Source organism: Lutjanus erythropterus, chromosome 9 (assembly GCF_056507025.1).
Source record: "Lutjanus erythropterus isolate fLutEry1 chromosome 9, fLutEry1.hap2, whole genome shotgun sequence".
NCBI lineage: Eukaryota > Metazoa > Chordata > Actinopteri > Lutjaniformes > Lutjanidae > Lutjanus > Lutjanus erythropterus.
This window is the reverse complement of record NC_139325.1, coordinates 40,939,393-40,952,388: the sequence shown is the minus strand read 5'-3', so window position 1 is coordinate 40,952,388 and position 12,996 is coordinate 40,939,393.

The window sequence follows — 12,996 nt, the reverse complement described above, 5'->3', positions numbered from 1 at the left end:
GAGGGTTATCATCATTTTTGCCACCAATAAAAGGATCTGCAGCAAATATGCCAAGTTCCATTCATATAGTACAGTGGGTCTAATGGCAAGTCAATATTCAACATTGCAAATATTTCTTTAGGAATCCCTTCCCCGTATGGCTTCAATTTTGGTCGGTCCCAAAGTACAGTATGTGTGTAATATCTCCAACCTGTTCTCAGTCCCTCCAGCACAAATTTGTTCTACTTCTGTCATAATTTGAAACAACTGAAGGAGTTTCTAAAATACCTCATTCTTATTTTCCAGCTGATTTTTTTTCCCATAATGGGCTGTTAGTGACTTTATATCCACCTACACACACTTTTTCACATATTTTATGTCTGTTTTATATGCAAAGTATTACCTGACACGTGCCAACATTTGTATATTTGCGACACAATATTTATATTTGTCTTATTTTCCATAATCCTTAAATTGTAAAATAAACATTTTGTGTTAAATAATTAAAAAAACAAAACATCTCCCAAACACAGACTTGCACAGAGGAGGCATGACTGGAAACACAGCAGACTGACACTGAAGTAGTGGGGTGGAAAATGTGGATGTTTTTTTTTGGGGGGGGGGGTGCGATGGAAGGGTGTGTACTAATATTTACCGTCAGCTCTGATGACTGCAGTACAACTCATATTCTCCTGCTACAAGTGAAGTCGGTCTCATTCAAACCTTTAGATTAGACTATGCGCTGCCTGATTTGTACGTGTCGCCTTGTCTTAAACAGAAGTGGAGTGCTTGTTGAGAGGGCATGATGATGTATATGTATATGGCAGCGAATCAGAAACCTCCACCGTGATGTGCTATTATCACTCTCCCCGGTGTCGCCCTATTTCATCTCCACCTTACCACTGACCTTCATTGAACAATGGATCCTGCTGACTTAAAGGTTCCTCTGTCCTTTCTGCATGGATGATGGACGCCCCACCTGTCCTCGTGCACCCAGCGCGAGGGCTGCAACAAGGCAGATGTCTGTGTCTGCGGCGCAGACCCGCACTGCCGCCGCCGCCGCCGATAAGGACAGTCACCGCTACAGTCTTCCTCTTCTTTTCCGGAAATTGACTGCAGGCTCTTCAATTATTCACACTGTTGAATAATGTCGTTTTTCCATCTTTATCTGCGCTTATCCTGCCTGGTGATCCTTATCTGAAGGTTGAGTAATGGCAGAGTCGATGGGGGGTGGCAGGATTTCAATAGACAGTCTTCATCGTTGTTGTTGGACGTTTAACCTGAATAATGTCGCAATTTTGGGACAAGAACAAAGATGAGAAGTTGATAATGTTTTTCATATTACAAGCCACACATGCAGGAAGAGAGGGCACATCTTTTTGCAATCGCCTAAACACATCTGTGCTGAACTGGACTGAACAGCTCAAAGTTATAAAATTACTACATAAATGCTGTTGGTCACAGTGATGAGGCAGTTGCAGAGTTTGCAGATATCTGCCATAGTCTCCCTTTTCTCAGATGTAATAGAACTAGATGACACTCGGCTTGTGGTGCTCAAAGCATCAAAAACATGATGAGAAATCGTGACCTGCTTCCAGAAAATAATCCACAGAGCTTGCCGACACAATTAATGTTTACATCCGGCACTGTCACGAGTACAAGTTAACTGTCCCTTTAACTTTTTAGCCTCTTTTAGCTTGTTGTTTTGGTTTTACACAGTTACACAGTTAACTCTCACCAATCATAAATCTTGTTTCCAGCAGCAGGCAGCTGTTTTCAGACAAGAAAGCTCCAGTAAAACTGCATGAGGCTGACATATGACAGGTCAAGTTAGCAAGTTAGAGACCAAAATACAGCTAAAAGCACAGTGAATATAGGTGTCACATTCGTCAGGATCACAGAGACACATGACCATGGCCGCTGTCAACACACGGTCTTTCAGTTTCAGCCCCGTCCAGCAAGTTGATCAGAAATCTGCTTGCCTAAAGTCAATTTTTATTATTATATTAGTGATTACAACAAAGACGAAACTTCAATATTTGAAAGGCTCAAAACAGCATTAAGTAAGCTCAATATTAAGAATAATAACATTATTTGTAGTCCATGCAAACACCAATGGAATTTATTAGTGACAACATTACAGCTGATGGCACCAGTGGCCCTAACAAGTTTGTAAGGTGATAATATATCTAGGCTTTGTGTCTCTCATCTTGTCATCGAGTTCTGCCCCAAATAACAACGTGATGATTTGATGATTCATCTTTTTCCTGCTGCTCATCTGGCTCTGGATCGCAGCAGCAGGCCCTTCTCCAGACCATGTCCGCCAGCTTCTTCCCGAGGTGTTTCATGCCAAATTGAACAATTTCCCTCCAGTGAGCTCTGGGTCTACCCCGAGGTCATGCCCAGAAAGTCTCCGGAGAACGGCATCCTAATCAGATGCCCAGAATACCTCAACTGACCCCTTTCAGTGTGAAGTAGCAGTGATTCCACTCCAAGCTCATTTCAGCAACTTTTATCTCTAAATCTCATTCTTTAGATCATTACCCAAAGCTCATGAACATAGCTGAGGGAGGGAACATCAGCTGTTATACAGGGAGATTCAGCTGCTCCATTTTAATCCGATTCTGAGCGTTACAAGCCTGTAACCTTTGTCAACTCCTCTAATATCCTTGTAAGAGTTGTAAGTTAACAAATAGCTCATTTGACTAACAAGTATTTAACCCTCAGCACTGGAAAAGTCACTGTCTTTAGCCATGTTTCCACCCAAAGTACCCAGAACGTTTAGTCCCAGAACCACGTTACAAGGTATTAAAAGGTTCCTTCAGCTCATTGTAGCCTGCGTTTCCACTGCAGTCTAAAAACACATGAAAATTAAGTATTTTCTTTTTTCTTTTTTTTTTTAGAACTGTGGAACAATTTAATTGATGTTTATTTTGGACAGTAAAGCTTTGGGCTGAATCACTTTCTTTTGCACGTGTGTTCAGCTTTCCTTAGATACAAGTATTGGGAACCACTGCTTTAGAGGGCACTTGAAAACATTTTGTGCACTTGAAGGGCACCTCCAGAGGGCATTTTATCATGTTTTACCCAATGGAAAGGCACTTTAGAGGGCACATTTAATCTATCAGAGGGGCATCCATGACTGTGAGCCCCATAACTTCTTTTTTGATGTAACATTAGGGTTTACTTTGTTTAGTGAGTGCAAGACAACAGTGATTTCTGTGTCATTTTGCCCACAGGATTAATCATTCAAGAAAAAGCGTTCACGTGAGTATCCTAGGTGTTAAAACAAAAATGCTTTAATCGTGGCCAACATTATTTCTGGTGTGAAACGAAGGGTTGAAAATCATTTTTATGAGTGTATCAGCTCAGGTCGGCAGCGTGGAACTCAGTTTCACATAAAGCAGACCTACTTGACTCCACTGAAAGGTGAAAACTCAGTGATTTATAAAGATTTTGAAGGTGCATTATCAACCAAAAATGAGGGCCATTCTTCAATATGACAAGACAAGAAAGTACTCGCTCTCCTTTTCGCCCTGTTCAGAAGGAATGTTGACAAGAAAGAGCAATGCCCGTGTCTCATAACAGACAGCACATTCCCGAGCTGTCAGCGCACCACGAGCACCGACACACACACACACACACACACACACACACACACACACAAACAAATCATTATGTTGCGGGGATGGAAGCATGAGTACACACAATCGAGAGCAAAATCGAATATATTATCCCTGCAAAACTTTCATTGTCTGCATACATATTTTCCAACGAGTCTCTCATGGAAACTTTCATTTCTCAGTCTGAAGAGATTAAATCGCAGATAAAATTAAAGTGTAAACACATTTAATTAAACTAGAGCCATAATAAATAAATCTCCACTCTCGTAGATAGCAATCAGGCAATACTAACTCACCCAAAAGGGTGGCATGACTCATGGCACAATGATTTAATTTTGAACGGGCATTTGCAAGGACAAAAACAATCAAAGACCAGCAGACTTGCTGGAGCAAGTATCCATTAGATTCAGTAGATTCTGCTCTTTGATACTGGCAATGCCCTGAGACAGAGCGAGGGAGGCACAGGCCCAGTGATTCCATCTTAAGCCTCATGACTAATCTCTGACAATGATCTGTTCTTTATAAGGATTACATAATGTGCCATCATTAGTCATGTTCCATGAGCCATATGTTGAGCTAATTGACAATAATGGCAACAATCAGGATGAAGTGGAAAAGCTGTGGAAAGTAGCGCACCGACCAGAACAGATGGTTTTGTTTTGCCTCTGTTCTTCGTATCTTTTTTCTCCTTAAAAAAATAAAAGATCCGCCCGACTTTCTCTGTACTTTAATTTTTACTTGAGGCAGACAATTATGGCACCTCTGGGCTCAGCCGGGGTTTAAATCCAGCTCAGGACTGTTGCAGCACATGACGCCCTGCTCTGTGTCCTCTCATTCACCATTAATCTAAAGAAGCAGATAAGTTTAAAGGGTCAGACAGTCCCTGCAGAAACTGTGCACAGTGAGGCCTGAGGATTATCCTGTGTAAGTGATGTTATTCTAAAAAAGACACACTGATTTTAAGTCATAAAAATATATTTTTTAGCATAACAAATGACATTTTATTCACCTTTACTGTGCTGGAATAGTGGCAGAACTCTCAGTAGAAGACATACCCTAACCTGCACATATTTGCATTTATACAGACCACATTAGTGACATTTGCTTGTTGAGAAAATGGAAGAAGCTTTCACACAGTAGATGATCAGCTGTGCACCATCCACTTTTATATGATGTCCTCCGTCGGAGTGTAAACTACTCCACAAGGGGGGCGGGGGGGCAGTCTGCAGACAGTTATGAGACATTGACAGTCAGTGTTAAAAAATATGTGTTTTGAATGAACAGTTTTAACTTATTGTCCTGTTAGCAACCAAGGTTATGAGCTAGCTTGCTTCCCCCTCATGTCAATTACTGGTTATTGAATAAAATGATGTACAATCCTGAGAACAAAATACCAGGAAGTAGTAAACAGCACAGTTTAGAGTAAATATAAAGGCACTCAGACTAGTGCTAACATGTTCCTGGCTTGCAAGCATATTAGCCTTTAGCTCTCAGGCTACAGGAGGTCACCAGCTACATCACCAAACATCTAGAACCACGGGTTATAACAACATCAGCTAACTGCTATGGTTACTGTGTCAGTAGTAGTGGTTGCTATAGCAACAGAATGTTCAACTGAAACCAACTTCAGGTGACTGGACATCTATTGACCAAATGAGCTCCAACTCTGTTATTTTGTCTTATAAGTTCCTGTCTACGCCAGCAGTGTGCCCATTTTTATAAAATAACGTACAGAACCACCAGAGCTGGAAGAAAATATGGGAGACTTTCTTCCACGGCGGTCTGACAAACACCAACCACTGTTTTCAGCGACTGCACATCCAGTCCCTCCCCTTCCGGTGTCTCCTAACATATATTGAAAAAAAAAATCCTACAGTCAGCGGCAAGATTTTTTTATACCTCTTAAAATGTGCAATGACTTACAGATGTTTGTCCATTTAAATTGTAAGCAAGTTGCAGTTAGTCTTAACATTTAGTCTTGCGTGAAACTGCTCAGTGAAGTACGTCTCTCATCTCGCACAATATGCGTCACACAAACATGGCTGTCCTTTTCAATGTTATCTTACCTGATGTTTTTTTTTTAGCTACTCCTGCACTTCTTATCAGCCAGGAAGCAAACAAAACAAACAAAACCTGTTGTAGTAAGACTACATCCCAGTAGTAAACACCACAGACATTATAACTTCAGTGGTTCTGAGTAGTTTGTAGAGAGCAACACATCTCTCCTTCTAATTTACACATTTACAAAGTCTTGCAAAAGTTTACACAAGCTTTACAAAAACTGCAAAATTATCTTTTAATATGACAGTCCCGATAAAAAACTTATTTGTCTCTCGCTAACTAAGTGTGTACATATTTTATGTCCCGTGGTGGTCCACTGAAACGTGAGACTGTCAGAGTGCTATGGCAGATAGAAAAAGTACAGCCAAAATGTCCCAGTACCTACGTGTTAGCTTGATAGCGGTGAGTAAGCAAATATCCACTGTTTACGTTCATCAGGATAGTGTTAGGTGTTTTCATTATGTAAATGAGACATGAGGTAGTTGGACACGGTTGGCTCCTCGTCCTGCAGCAGTAAGCAGTGTGCATTCATGTGTTTTGAAGGAGTGATTTTTGAGGGAGGCCTGAGGGGAGAGGGGGAGATTTTTTTCTGTTCACTACTTTCACAATCTAGCTTACGTTACTGACCCAAGCTTTAAGTTCAGTGATCAGATATTTTTTGCCAAAATGCAACTCAGGAGTTGTAAATTTCTCCCCAAAGTTTTATGTGCACTTAAGACTTTGTAGAAGAGCCAGATATTTCCTTCTTTTGTACTGATGATTCAGCTGGGAGGATTTTAAGTCCATCCAGTCCATACAAGTGCTCCAGCTATGAGTCACACAACTTCGTCTAAAGGAAAAATGAATGAGTGTTTTACTCCCGGAACCACGGCTGCTGAAGACAGCTCCCCCAAGTTTGCAAACCTAAGCAGTTGCGCATGTTGTTTTTGTTTTGCTTTATTTAAAAAATTGTGCTTTAGCTAAACACACAGCTCTCATTCTTAATCAGTGTACTGTAAAGTATATGAAGCCCACAAGCCTTTCATTTACTAACATCTTTTAGAAATCACTAAGAAAAAATAAAAAGAAACTCTGAGCTTTGAATTTTTCCTGGGAAAGTCTACCGGGGGATTTCATGATCAGCATTAAACATCAAAACAAGATGTTTTTTTTTTCCTGGTAGGAAAATACACATCAACATTGTTTTGGAACGTATCTCAGAACTGAGATCTGATCATGAAGCATGAAAGTGAAAGAAAAATTTGAATGATGGAGGTAAGAACTAATCGGGGCAGATGTACCATCCCTGGAGGAAAATGCCTCCCCTCCGCCGCTGCCCCCGCCTCCGTCCCTCACCATCCACAGACGAATGTTTCCAAGGCTTCTGGTTGGAAAGCGCTCAGCATCCTATCTGTTTTGATCATCAGATTTCTGACAGCACCACTGATTGTAGATCACATAGCATGTTTGCAGCTCGAGTACCTCCTCCTCCTGCACTCTTGATTTGCCGCGCTTGCAGATTTTCCTCCATATGCAGCACTTTGTTGGATGGCATGCACCTCCTGATGAATGGGGGAGACCTTTGGCCCCTGTAGCGGCGTTTGAAAACAAGTGGAATCCATGAACGGCGAGCCGAGCCGCAGGCTAAAACTGGCATGCAATATTTCACCACTGACATACCATGCACTCCAAAAAATACTGCCTCACAAGAACATAATAAATGTGATAATTATCAGAATCCCTACAACATCAGCTCCTTTGTGTTTTAGCAAAAATAACTAACTTGAAATAAAAGAACAAAACATCACAAAACAAAACAAAACAAAAAAAAAAAAAAACGGCAGTCACTCTGCTCATTTATCCCAGTTTTTTGCCCCGCGGCTATAAAAATCAATCTTGGACCTTTTCCTCTTTGTATTGTTCCAAGCTAGAAAGTCTATGCCAGATTTGCTCAACCTGAACAATTAGAGCTGACCCGTCGTTAGAGTATTACTGGTGGTTTGGCCCCATGTTTCATCCTGGCTTTGTCACAGCTGGTCAGAGAGAGAGAGAGTTTTGAAGTGTTGGTACAGTGAGGATTTCCATCACCTCAGCTAGTAACAGCCCAAGAGAGTGATCCATATGGAATCCATATGCATGACCAGTGTTACCCCGAATGGGTTAACGATGGTCACGGCCAGGTCGTCATGCTTCAGGGGCACAAAGGCTTTGATGGACTGCCTCTTGATTTAGTGCCGGAGCCACCGGGAATCAGTCAGGCCACTGCTTTCCTGGATCATCAGAGGCATGTAGAGTGACTTCAAGCTGTGTTTTTAGAGCTAAGTGCTTGAATTAAGGTAATGTTTTAACGCTGTGTTTTTTACTTTAAAGGGGAAATGTGTAAAATATGGCCATTTGTCAAAGGTATCTCCAACTCCAGCACTCCTCACTATACTCTTTGCCTTCACTGTCTTTGGCTGTAATGACCATACTAGCAGCCATTAGCTCACTTTGCCTTGTAGTAAGGGATGCACCCAAATACGTTATTAGGGAAAGCACAAATAATGCAAAGAACACAGATATTTCTTTACCCAAAGTTGTTTGTTATTATTCAGGAAAAATGTAATGCAGTAATATTCAGGAAAGCTGAATGCAGCATCGTTGTAAATCAAGACGAATACCTTCGACTGAAGGATATTTTTTATTTCCTCCTATTCTTTTTTACAGTATAAAACATTGTATTGTGTTGCCACATTTGACCCGTTTAACACAACTTCCAATATAAACCATGCCCACCTCAGAGAGACAGAGACAGATTAGGGCTGCGCAATTAATTGCAATAGCAATAAAATTCCACTATGGCCAAGTGCAATCGCAGAAGCAGAACCAAATCACAATTTTTTGAAAAAGGAAAAATGTATGAGAAAGCAGCATTATAATGAGGTACTCCAGTCAATTTCACATTGCAAGCCATGCAACTCAGCAGCCTCTCAGTGAACATGGCTGAACAGGCCTTCGAGACCGACTGAGACCAGCTTGACAACAGGGAATACTGTACAGAGGTCATTTACAGTGGCTCCGACTGGGACTCTGACTCTGGGGACGATAAAGATGACAGGCGGCACAGGAGACAGAAAGGAGCAAGAGGAGATCAGGGCATCAGAGAGGGAGCCAGAATATTTTCACGTCTAACACTGCGGACAAAAGACTTTTGTTCAACCAAATCAAAACACAAACAAAGACGTTTTTGTTTCTGCCACATTTGAAGTATGTTTTACAAAAAAGATATTTTTGAAATTTATCACAGAAAATAGGTGTCCTTTCTTGACATTTTGTGAGTTTATTTTGGTTATTTATTAAACAAATGAGAGCTAAGAGAGCTTGCAAAAGTAGCAAACTCACTGCTGGCATACATCTCCCAGCTGAAACTACACGGGGATCAGACTGTTGCCTCTTGAGCCACTAGACAGGACAGGCTAGTTGGTTAGCATGCTAACTTCAGCAACACAATACATAGAAGTCTTTGACATGACATCACAAGTGTTACTTCTTCACAATCTGTTAATAATATTAGCTCTTTTTAAGTTAATATTCTGACCACATCTTTCACCTTTAAGAAAAAATCTCAATGTAGACTGACAAGAGACTAAACAACAAAGGTAAGTGCCAGACGTTCACGTTACTGGTGCATAGAAATTCAGATTTATACTGATGTCATGTTCCTTTGTGACTATTTGGCATAAAGAACACAGTTTGCTTTCCATCTCGTAGCCTTGCGGCGCTATAACTCTTCAAAAGAACTCAGGCACAGCAGAATGGGCTAATTGGGTGGAAACGTGTTGACATTTCACCAACACGTCTCTCTAGAAGTAGCATGAGATGTATCCAATCAATTATTCAGATGATCTAAGCATGACTAAGACACCAGGCCCAACACTGGACATACACTGGCCTCCCGCCTCTAATGGTTCACTGGGAGAACGTCTGCTGCATCTGTCTGGCGCGCTGCATGAAATCTCCTGTGTTCACTCGTGCATCTCTCACCTGGAAAATAAAATTTGGTTTCGGTGACTGGCTGCTTCATATCCAAACATCTGTGCAGCTGTGTGCACCGTGCAGAAGAAGAGTCATTCTTATCCTGCTCCCGTCTTCAAGCAATTTCAATAAACGATGTGGGACAAAATCCACACTCATATTTCTCTGCAAAATTAATTCCAAAGCACAGCCAAAGATAACATGAGCAGTCAGAATTAGACAAATCAAGTGGGTGTCTTCCAAAGTTACAAGTCTTTTTAGCCCAGTGTTCACTCTGTGTTACTATCCCTCTACCACAGCTGAGGAAATGCTGTCTGCAGAAAGAGAAAGATACATTTTTATATTAAAAAGACTATAACTTTTTAAGATTCCCACTTAAGATAACTAAGTCAGACTGAAGCCTTTCCAATGGATTTTTCACAGAGTGAAGACTGTGGACTTTTTCCCTCATCTCTTACATAACAATCACCTTAGAAAATCATTTATTTGAATCCAGTATAGACATGAGGAACAGTTACAACGGCCTAACGCCTTCAATGTACATATTGTGAGTAGTCTTTTAAGACAACTTGGGAAAAATTTGAATGTTTCCTTTAACTCCCTGGAAAATTCAATGCAGAGTGAAGCAGCGAATTCAAGGGTTACAGATTCCCTGTCTCTAGTTAAGGCTCTAAGATACTTTAAATCTTCCACGTCCGCAGATAGCTGTGGACATGTACTGGACATGGACACAGAGACAAGAGACAACAAGACAGCTAGCTAACTTTACACTGGTTTGATTACAAGTTTGATTGTATTGTGTAACCGTATGTTAGTTTGGAAACGGTTGAATGCTAACGTCAGCTGTTGTGTGTTTCAAATATATTTTTTCAGCTTGAAATGTGGCCTAATGTCCCTCTGGACTTTCATTATCCATTTTCTGTTCAGTTGCTGATCAGTCTAAGAGCTGTGAAATGATAATGGCTTGTCAGATTTCTCTATGTTTTTACGACTTACAACGTGAAACACAGCACAACACAGCACGATAACTTGAAAATGAACGCCACATTACATTTTTTACTCTGCTAACAACTGAAAACTCTTATGATCTTGGCTTCCTCGACTTGGATTCATCCCTGAGCGTTATTTTAAGGCTAGCAACTGAGTCACAAGGAACAGCTGTTGTTTCTTTGTTCACACATCAAAAAAAGAAATAATTTTAACATATAAAGTCCTAATAGATGCAGGAAACATTTGTCATAAACGAATCTATCTGGATGAAAAATTCTTGAGAAGTTAGTTTATTTATTCATGAGGTAAAGCGAGCAGATAACGTGTTTCACACCTGGCTTCTTCAGGTTTGCTCATCAAGCTGAAATATTCTGCTTTTTGTACCTCAAGCAGAAGTAAAGAACAACGTCTACACATCTGGTGTGCAGTGAGATTTAATCTTCTACAACAGTGCTCGTGTTCTTATGCTGTACTCGCACCTTGTTGACAAATCCTGAGGAACAGGAAATCATCATATTTGTGTCTAGTGAACTAGCAGCCAGCTGAATTTTTCCAGATATTTGGAAATATGGCCTAAATAAGATTCACAATTACTTTGAATATTTTCATTTTTGTTCCAAGACATTTTCTACTGCTTGACACCGACGGCTGTCATTTATCAAAAATGCATCTATGACGGTCATTTGGGGCATTTTTTGACAGTATTTGACAATATTGGAACACACAGGAGCAGCCACAGTGAGCTGTTAGATGAAGAGCGGCAGGCGACAGACTGCTGTTCACAGACTGATGCCACCTGCAGCATAAAATTAGATAACGGTTGCTCACAGAATGATGGGAAAAGGACAATTATTGGCTGACTTCTTTATTTAAATGACAATAGTTTGTTTTGCAGCCTCAGAATTCTGTAACCTGCAGTACTAAACTCGTAACTTTAACAAGTTAAACCAGAGAAACTGTGTATACAGCCCCTATAAAATGACTGCATTGAATTTTATTTACATAATATGTAAGCTTTGTGGCTTGTTAGATATTGTGGCACCAGTTAATAGAAGGTTTTGCAGTTCCTTTCACCAACTGGAAGATATTGTGGCCAAGGGTGTGGGTTTGGTTTCAGAAGTTATATCAATCTAGTAAATTGGATTTTCCAAATAATTTTTAAAAAAAATCACATTTCAACTGCAGTGTTATTAAAACCTCTTCCACTCTGCCATGATGTCCCTGGCCTCATTTTTCTCTTTCAGAGGCTGTAGGGGCTCAGTTTTACAGGTGAAGGTGAATAGTACCTAATAGTACACCTTTATACCCCCCCGGTTAATGTTCTCCTCACCTGATACTTCATGAGAGATAAAGATTTTATTTCCTTCTGTCCTTTACTTTAGTGTGTTTTTAGGAGACTACTAACTGTGAATAATAATTAAGCTGCAACAATAAATCAATTGTGAATTATTACTGAATTAATCTCCAACTATTCTGACAATCGATTGGTCGGTTTGAGTCATTTTTTAAGAAAATTTGCCAGAATTCTCATATTTTATCTCCAGCTTGAATATTTCCTGGTTTCTTTACTTCTTCATTACGACAGTAAACTGAATATATTTGGGTTGTGGACAAAACAAGACATTTGAGGACATCATCTTAGGCTTAAGGAAACACTGATCAACATTTTTCACCATTTTCTAACATTTTATGGCCGAAATAACTTACTGATTAATGAAAAAGAAATAATCGACAGATTGATCAACAATGAATATTAGCTGCAGCCCCAAATAACAATAACATAAACACAAACAAACACCTTAAATTGTTTTATTATTACTGAAAACAGTACAGAGTTTGAAGTCTTTTGCAGCCCTGAGTCGTGTCTGCAGGTACACATCTGCCTGAGAGGTGAAACATATCAACATTTTGATCAAGTCCTCTCTTCTCTCGTCTGGATTTTGGCAGATTCAGTTTGGATGTCCATCCCGCTCCCCAGTGAAAATTACAGTCCTAACTGCAGCTGTCAGAAATTCCTGATATCTCAGAGGAGGCTGACATGTGTCTGGTCATGTTTAGTCCATGATCAGTATAATATGACATGAACACAGCCACAAAGAAAGAAAGAAAACAAAAAAAACGAAGCTTTCTTTTATGTCATCCACCAATTTTACAGTTTAAATCTGCAGGCTGACCTCCTGCCATCTCAAACCCACCAGATCACAGCAGCCTCCTCCTCTCTGCACCATTTTCAGCACCTAGAAGCATCTCAGATTTCAAAGCCTGATATGAATCCCACATTTCTGCATGCATGCATTTTGCTCTGGTCGCACATCTGCTCCTGTCCCTTCCTCTTTTACACCACACTGTC